The following is a 9,114-nucleotide window of genomic DNA, read 5'->3' on the forward strand; positions in this document are numbered from 1 at the left end:
CAAATTTGAAGTACCTGACAAGACAGAACACAATTTCTTAAAGATTATCACTCAAACCGGAATTATAATAAACCCAGAATGTTTATACTGTTGGTAAGGTGATACGTGGTTGCCACTTTTGTGAATTTACCACAGTTATGTGTATTACAGGTGTGAGTCCTAAAATTGTATTGTGATAAAGTCATTTCCTTGTTGGTTATAATTCACTAAAAATAAAGACATTGCTATTACTAGTATACCAATAAATAACGTCAAAATAGAGATATGATTAAAAGCATATGATTCTCTGAATAATATTAGACAACAATTAAACTATTGTCCCATGTATAAACACAAGCGAAAGTTTATCATATTGAAAAGGCAAGACAGAGCTGTATATACACTGTGTTGTAACTGTCTACAAAGACAGATAATGCGTAAGAACAAATTCTAAAAGGTCACACCAGGTTAAAAATTAATATTTAGAACAGGTAGAGTGGGCAGAGTACTTTTTTCTTCAAATTTTCAAAATTATTGTACTTATACTTTAAGAAGAGAGGAATTTCACTTAGTCACATACAAGCTTGAGGTCTGCTCATGAATTTTGGCTGCGTGCGGTTCTTAATTGGTTTTCAATGGCCACTAGGAAAAGGCACAAAAGTACGTATTTCTGAGCATCGGCAAGATAACCAGGGAACCATTGATTTGAGGCATCATCTGTTAATGCTGTGAGGTGAAATATTTTAGGTATTTAGGAGGTAATCAAAACAGTCATTATCTGGATATGGTATTCATTTCCAATCCTCTCACTTCAAGCTTTCATCTTTCTTTTAAGTGCACAGCCCTGGCAATGTCATCTTCCCCCAGTTAGTCTTTATTGAACACACAAAGAATTCCTTTTGACTGAATGAAAGAAAACACTCTTCAGACTCGTAACACTGGAGGTCACCACAGTCAAACATGTGGGGTCCCTTCTGCTTGCTATGGATGTTGATGTTCTCTACATACTCTTGCAACGATGTGTGTCTGTTCACACACACACGTGTATCTTTTTGCTTTTTCCCCTTCAGAGAAGAAATACTGGAAGCATGAAATACCCAGTATGACTGTAAGTATTGAACATAGGCCGGAATCATCATTTAAATGAACATTCATTTTGAATGCAAACACGTCTCCTAAAATGAAGACATTCAGAGGAATCACCTTGTTGGTGACTAAAAGTGTCCCAGATTTGGAAGTTACCAAAGTCTCCTCAAGGCCAACGAAGTTAATTATTTTGTTCTAGTGTCAATCTTCTCCAGGGTGTTTTTAACCCGACACCTCGGGCCCGGACCTGGTGATGGAAAGCATCCACATGGCAGTGGTCCCACCCCCTCTCTCCCCAAGTCACCCAAGCACAACTGCACTTGCAAGGAAGGGCCTGTGTGTCCCCACAGATACCAAGAGGTTGTGGCGCACACCCAACCCTTTCCCCAAACCACAGACAGGCAGCGAGAGGCATTCTGCCCTTCTCAGGTATCACGGTCGTTGGTCCTTTCATCTCCACCGGGTTTCAGCACCCCTGCCCTCAGTTCCCAGGCTTCTCCGCTTCACTCTGAAGAACATTCCAGTTCCCTGATTAGATCAAGCCTTCCCCGAAAACCTGAACTCCCAAAGGCAGCGGTTGTTTCTCTGCTGTACAATCTGTACTCGAACCAAAATGCCATAATTGACATGTGTTGTACAGGCATCCCTGAGTCACAATTAGCAGAGACACCGAAAGGGCAATATTTCCAAGTGCAGTTCCCAACCAAACTGACTAATGGTTCTGGGGTTGGCGAGGCTCCGGACCCCACCAGCCAAGATGCAGGGCAGAGAGGAAGCGGCATTTGCAGTGGCGGTGTTCACTCACATGGGCCACATCGACTAAATGTTGGACCTAAGAGGCAAGTCTACTGCTTTGGTTGAGAGTTCGGGCAGGGTAATCAAAACTACGTGGATCAGAATCAAGGTGTGGCCACGGACTGGTGTTTTGCTTTTCATTTTTGTCCAGTTCCTTAACCTCAATGATTCAGTTTCCTCATCTACGACATGGGGATAATTATCATACCTACACCAGAGTTGCCCTGAAAGTTTAACGAGGACAGCATGCTGCTACTGCCAGCAACTTTCATGGCAATGTCAAGGGCATTAAACAAGGGCAGTGTCAAGGGAAAATATCTATCAATTATAATATAAGGAGTAACTTCCCTCTGAGAGCTTAGAAAAAAAGATAAGGCTTTTCTTGTGCCTATCACTTAAGATAATTTAATGAAATTGAATTCCCATCCCTAAAAGGCACTAGAAAATAAGGTACATTCTTATTAAGCCATGCCGTCTAAAAAATATATTTATATTTTTACCTTGTATAAGATGGAAAAGTCAGTTTGTGTTTATGTGAATTTTTAACTTTAGATAACCAAAACTCTACTTACTTGCTGTTGGAAAGAATCCTATATAATAAAAGGCTAATATGCAAATTGTACCCTCGACAGGGAGTTCGGCCAGGGGGTGGGGCCGGCTGGCCAACCACCCGTGACCCCTCATCCCCCAGATGGCCCTGCCCAGTCAGCCCCAATTGGGGAAGGCCAGCCAGACCCCACCCATGCACAAAATCATGCACCAGGCCTCTAGTAGAACCTAATTTCCCATACTTGTCATTAAATTAGATCTCAGAATTCAAAGTTACATGATAACACATTTCATAAATATGCTTAATCTTTAATTCCCACTTTTTTGATACTTAAAAATATTAATACCCAAACAAGACTGAGATAAAAAGAGCAGTTACCAAAAAAGAGAAAGTAGTAATCTGATTTAGGATTGCTAATTAACATTTACTAAGAAATTAAAAGTGTGGTGTCTGGAGAAGTCAGAAAACATTAGTATGGCTGTTTAAAAAATATTTAAGAAAATAATATAAATAATATATAAAATAATATAAAGAAAGTAATATAAATTTCTTAAAAACAATTATGGCATCTAGTCCTAAAAAATTAGAGGACTTCTGAAGTCATTCACACATTATCTCTAATTTTGCCTATTAATTTCATTATGATAATTAAATCAATAAAGTCAAAGAGACAGATGAATTAGCTGAAGAAAATTCAAAGCAAATTAAATTGAATTTAAGACTCTTGTACAGTTATTAATGACACATACACTCTGCCAAAGAACAGACTGACAAAAATTTAAGATCTCTTTTGGCAAACACTCTTCTAACACTTTTTAATTCAATGGATAATTATTACATCCTTATTAGGTAATCATGCGCCATGCTTGAAGTTGGCCATTGAAAACCTAATGAGATAGTTCACATTGTAGCTTACTTACTATGTGAACTTACATGACTCCCTTTTAATTCTGTAAGTCTACTGTAAGAAAGCTGGAGATGTTTGGCACAGATTGTAAGGAAGAACGTTTAGAAGGCATTTATCCGAAGAAGGGATCGAACAGACTAGAATAGAATAGATTCCTAAGTGCCTTCCTTATGTCTGACAGCATGATGTTTGGCAGAGGGAACCTGTGAAGGAGACAGACATGATCCCTCTCCTCGTGGAATTCACAGCCTTGAAGAGAAAATGGAGACTAAGTAATGAAGCAAAGAGAGAGGAAAAAAAAACCCCAACAGGTTAGAATGGGTGCTATGATGGAAATAAGCAGGCTATTGAGACAGATAATGGGGAAGGGGCTGCTTAATATTATAGTCTCAAGGGTAGACCTCTCATCCTTTCCTTTGTGTCAAATGAATGTCCACAATCTTTGTCCATTTTTATATGGGGCTACTGGATTTTTCTGTCAATGTATAAAAGTTCTTTATATGTTTGGTAATTAAGTTTTGTGTGTGATATGACTTGCAAAAAGTTTTCTCTGGTTTGATGCTCCTTATAGCTATTTTGGCCATGCAGAAATTGGTAAACTTACTTTTTTCCTTATGGTTCCTGTTTTATTTATGGTAGTTGGAAAAGCTTTCTTCATGCAGAAATTATATAGAACTGCCCCATGATGTCTCCTCATAGCTTTATAGTTTATGTTTTACATTTACATCTACGATCCATTTGAAGTTTCTGCTGGTGTGAACTATGAGGTATGGATCCTTTTTATTTTTTTCCAAAGGCTACCCTGTCAGCTCATCACTATTTATTGAAAAATCCATCTTTTCCATTGATATTACTTGCCACTGGAGTTCATGTATATATTCTGTAGTCTTTTCAATTAATCTTTCCCTTCATGCCCTACAAGCAAATTATCTTAATATTGAGGCATAATATGCTTTATTTAATCTCTGGTGGGCTAATTCCACATTATTGGTCCCTCCGAGAGAAATTTTCCTGGCTTTTGGGCTAATATATTTTCCCATATCAACATCAGATTAGCCTACTTAGGTCCAAAAATATCCTGTAGGTCTTTTTGTAAATGTCCCATAAATTGACAGAATGAGTTCGGAGAAGTTAACAAGATGCTGAGGTTTTCCATAGTATATTATTGCAATTATTGAAGTATTATTTGGGAACATTAGAAGCCTTCTAAATTGGGGTCTTTCTTTCACTATGTCTTATAAATCACTGTAACTCTCTATATAGAAGAGCTATTGATTTTTTATATTAATTTTTTCTTTCATAGCTCTTTGGAACATTTTTACTCTGTAAGACTTTTCAGCTGATTCTTTTGGTTTCTTAATTATACAATCAGATCAACTGTAAATGTTTTTCTATTATTTTTATATCTCTAATTTTTTTCTGGTCTAATTGAATTGGTTTAGTACTCCAGAACAATGTTAAGTAATAAAGGTGATAATGAACTTTATTATCTGTTTCTGAAAATAGCAAGAATATTCTAGTGTTTCCCCATTGCATATGACACTGGACTTGGGATTGAAATAGATATGTTTTATCAGGTTAAAACAATATCTATCTACTAGAAGCCCAGCGCACGATTCGCACAGGAGCCCCACCTCCTCGCGCAGCCACCCTGGCGCACCTCGCTGCCCACGCAGCCTCCTGCTGACTGGTCGTTACGGCGTGGTGGCGTGATGACCGTTAGCATATTAGCTCTTTATTATATAGGATTCTCAGAAGTATTAGGGGTTGTTTTTTTGGTAAGTAAAGTGTGAACATTAAATTGTGTTGCCTTTTCACATGTATGAACTAAATCATGTGCTTTCCTCTTTAAATGTAATGTTAATAGATTTCTTTTCATTGAACCATTATGTCCCCAAAATAAACCCCCGTAATCAGGATGTTTTGTTCTTTTAATGTGTATTAGATTCTGTCTGTCAACATTTTATTTAGGATTTTCACATACTTATTTGCATGGACATGAATAATCTAAAATTTTCTTTTAAGTTCAATCTTTATTAAATTTTGATGTCAATATCATGCTCACATAATTTTAAAAATTGTTAAATTTCCATTTCCTGTTCTCTGGAACAGTTTAAATACCATTGACATTATCAGGTTTTTAAAGTTTTGGTAGAATTCCCTTATGATATCATCAGGGCCTAGATTTTTCTGCCAAACTCCCTCACCCTGTTAATTTGTCTGTTTGTATGTTCTATATATTTTGAAGTCTTTTCATAAATTATCCCTCTCTAGAAATTTAACCAGTTTTTCAAAGTACTCACCTAGGGTTTAGAAAACAAAATTTCTTATAACTTAAATTTCCAGATATTTTTCCTATCATTGCGCTACCTTTTTTAAAAATTTCATTAGCTAATATTTTATTTTTTCCAAAGAAGTACTTTTATTTATCTTTTACATAATTAATTCATTTCTGCATTTATATTTCTTAATCATCTCATTTTGCTTTGGATAGATTGGTTTTATTGTTTTCTTCTAACTTCCTAATTTACTACTCAAAATAGTAAATTTATATTTTTTCTTCTGGGAGTTGTTTTATGCATATACCATAGATTCTGATATGCTGTGTTTTTATTACATTTATTTTCTAGACTTTAACAATTTTAGTTTTGATTTCCTCTTTGACATGATTTTGAGAAAGAAATTTTTCATTTTGATGAATTATTTTAAATTTTCTTCTCTTATAACTAATTTTTAGTTTTATTGTGTTCAGATTAGTGCACTTTTCCTTGTGATGCTGTAAATGTTTGGTTTCTGCTAATAATCCATGATCACTTGGATCAATTGAGAAAATGTATCCTCTGTTTTCAGGAAACATAGTGTTACATATAAATTAGATCCATCTTACTAATTATGTTGACGACATCTTATAGATTTACATATTTTTGTCCACTTGATTTATCAGGAATTATGGAAGAAAATTAAGGTCTAAATTGCTCCTATTTTTTTTGTTTTGTTAATTTATGGGACTTCACTAATTTCTACCTTTAAATATTTGTTTTGCCACATGATTTCCATTTCCTCTTATTACTGACTCCAGTAATGTGCATGCTTGATTTCCTTGGTCTTCTATAACCACTATTCTCTCTCTAATCAAGCATGTCAAACTCACGGCCTACAGGCCGCATGGAGCCCACAACGAATATTTTTGCATCCCAGCCAATCTAACAGTATGTAAGAAACATTTTAATAAAAGTTTCATAACTTAATTTTTTCAATATCCTGTTATACATAATTATGAATAACGAACTACAATGTTCGCTAATGACTGATTACTATAATCGTGTTGCATTCATTTCCCTTACACGTCTTTTGCGTAGGCGCAGCATTTCTCTCCACTAATACTAGCAGCGAATATTTTAGCAGCTGATTGTTGTGTCCTTAGTCTTGTACTGACTTGTTTGGTGTGTGAAACGGGAAATATTTCACTTTTGGAGAACAAGAAAAATAGGTTTATTTGTGTTACGCTGTATTAATTTGTGCAGTTATTCTGCGATTTCTCATTTATTTCAGCCCTTTGTATTGAGCATGTCTCTATCCAAATAAACCTACGTTTCTATGAAAATTGAAACCTTTTTTGCGGCCTACATAAACTTAAACCTTATTTGGCCCATGTTAGCCTTTGAGTTTGACATGCTTGCTCTAATCCTTTTGAACTCTTAATATTTGTTTCATTTTGCTCTTTCCTCACAGCTATCCCTTTAGATATTTGCTATATTTTCAGCAGTGTTTAATCTTGTGTATTTTCCTGTCAATTTTATTTTATTTTTCTCTTCTATTTCTTTCTGGAGCCTCTCTGCTGTTTACCTACCAAATCTTTTCTGAATTCCTGTCCTTCATAGAGACATTTATTTCTTTAATGTTTTGTTTAGCTTTATTTTTAAGTCAATGGCACACTCTGTTCAACCACCATTTTTATCTCGGTTGTAGTCACATGGTTTTCTTCTTTCTCATAAACTCTCTTGGCCTAGCTTTTGGTTTTCCCTTTCATTTACTCATTTTTTCCTTGTGATTCATTTTTTAAAGATCTTGGTTTGTTCCTTTCTTCTATCACAGTTTTGAAACTGGTACTTTTTTTTCTTCTCTACCAGCAGCTGTTTGTTGGCGGTTCATGGGGGGAAGCACCCAGGGACATGTCCCAGGATAACAGCACTTTTTCTCATGATAAATGACTTTGTTTGTATGTTATTTTTTCAGCCAATGGACACCGTTTTCTTAGCTCACTTTTTTCTCCTCCACTGCGACAGAGACTGGCCATTTGCTGAAAGTATGGTTTGTGTTCTTTTGTGTGTTTGTTTCTGTTTTGTTCCTTTAATGTTTGGGAAGGAATGAAGACCACAGGTTCAGCAAAGATAGCCCCAACCTTAACATAATATAATCATATAAAAGAGTTTGATGAGCTATTTATCAATGCATTGTGTTGAAGCCAAGATTTTCTTATCAATTATAAAAATTAAAGCCTATCTTTTTGGTTTATACTTATAAAAAAGAAGTTTGGCTTTTTTATAGTTTAAATCTTTTTTAAAAGATTTTTAACTTGATTTTTTTAGATAGAGAGGAAGGGAGAGGGAGATAGAGAAACATCAATAGGCGAGTAGAACCTCGATGGGTTGCCCCCTGCACACCCACAACCCTGGCATGTGCCCTGACCAGAGAATGGAACCAGCAACCTTTTAGTGCAGGGGACAATGTCCAACCAACTGAGGCACACTGGCCAGAGCTAAATCTCTTTCTAAAATTACAGTTTACATTCAATATTACTGCAGCATTATTTACAACAGCCACGATAGGGAGGCAACCTCAGTGCCCATCAACAGAGGACTGGATAAAAAAGTTAGGGTACATATGTACAATGGAATATCATTCAGCCATAAAAAATAGCGAAATCTTACCATTTGTAACAGCATGGATGGACCTACAGGGTATTATGCAAAGTGAAATAAGTCAGACAAATACCATATGGTTTCACTTATATTTGGAATCTAAAGAGCAAAATAAATGAACAAACAAAACAGAAACAGACTCATAGACACGGACGACAGACTGCCGGTTACCAGAAGGGAGGGAGGTTGGGAAGGGATTAAGAACTACAAATTGGTAGTTACAGAACAGTCCCGGGACTGTAAAGTACAGCATGGGGAATATAGTCAATAATACTGTTGTAACTATGTGCAGTGCCCGGTGGGCACTGGAAGTGTCAGGAGCGCCACTTGGTAAAGTGTATGATTGGTCTAACCACTATGCTGTACCCCAGGGCTGTGTTTGGTGAGGTTAGCCCATTTTTTTCACTAAGAACCGCACTGGGTCTGCGAACGTCTGCCCTCTCCTGGTGCAACCGCTCTGTTCTGTTACAAAAATGGAGTGCAGAGAACCAAGATGGCGGCATAGGTTAACGCCGGAGTTTGCCGCCTCGAACAACCATTTCAAAAGTGAAACTAAAAGACGGAAGGGACATCACCCAGACCCACAGGAACGCTGGCTGAGTGGAAGTCCTACAACTAGGAGGAAAGAGTAACGCATACGGACTCTCAGAGGCGGCGCAGTGCTGAAGTCAAATTCTGAGGTGCGGAGTGCGCAGAGCGGGCCGGCGGAGGGCGCGGTTGGCGTTTTCAATCGGGAGGGAGTCGCAGACTCTGAGCTCCAGATCCGGGAGAGTCTTTAGGGTCACAGACTCAAACGGGAGAAGCGGGACTGTCTGGTTTCGGTCGGAACTCGAAGGCAGCTTTCTCTCCGAGGTTTGCAGCGGTTGCTGGGACTC

Source organism: Myotis davidii, unplaced genomic scaffold (genome assembly GCF_000327345.1).
Source record: "Myotis davidii unplaced genomic scaffold, ASM32734v1 scaffold362, whole genome shotgun sequence".
In the NCBI taxonomy this organism is placed as follows: domain Eukaryota; kingdom Metazoa; phylum Chordata; class Mammalia; order Chiroptera; family Vespertilionidae; genus Myotis; species Myotis davidii.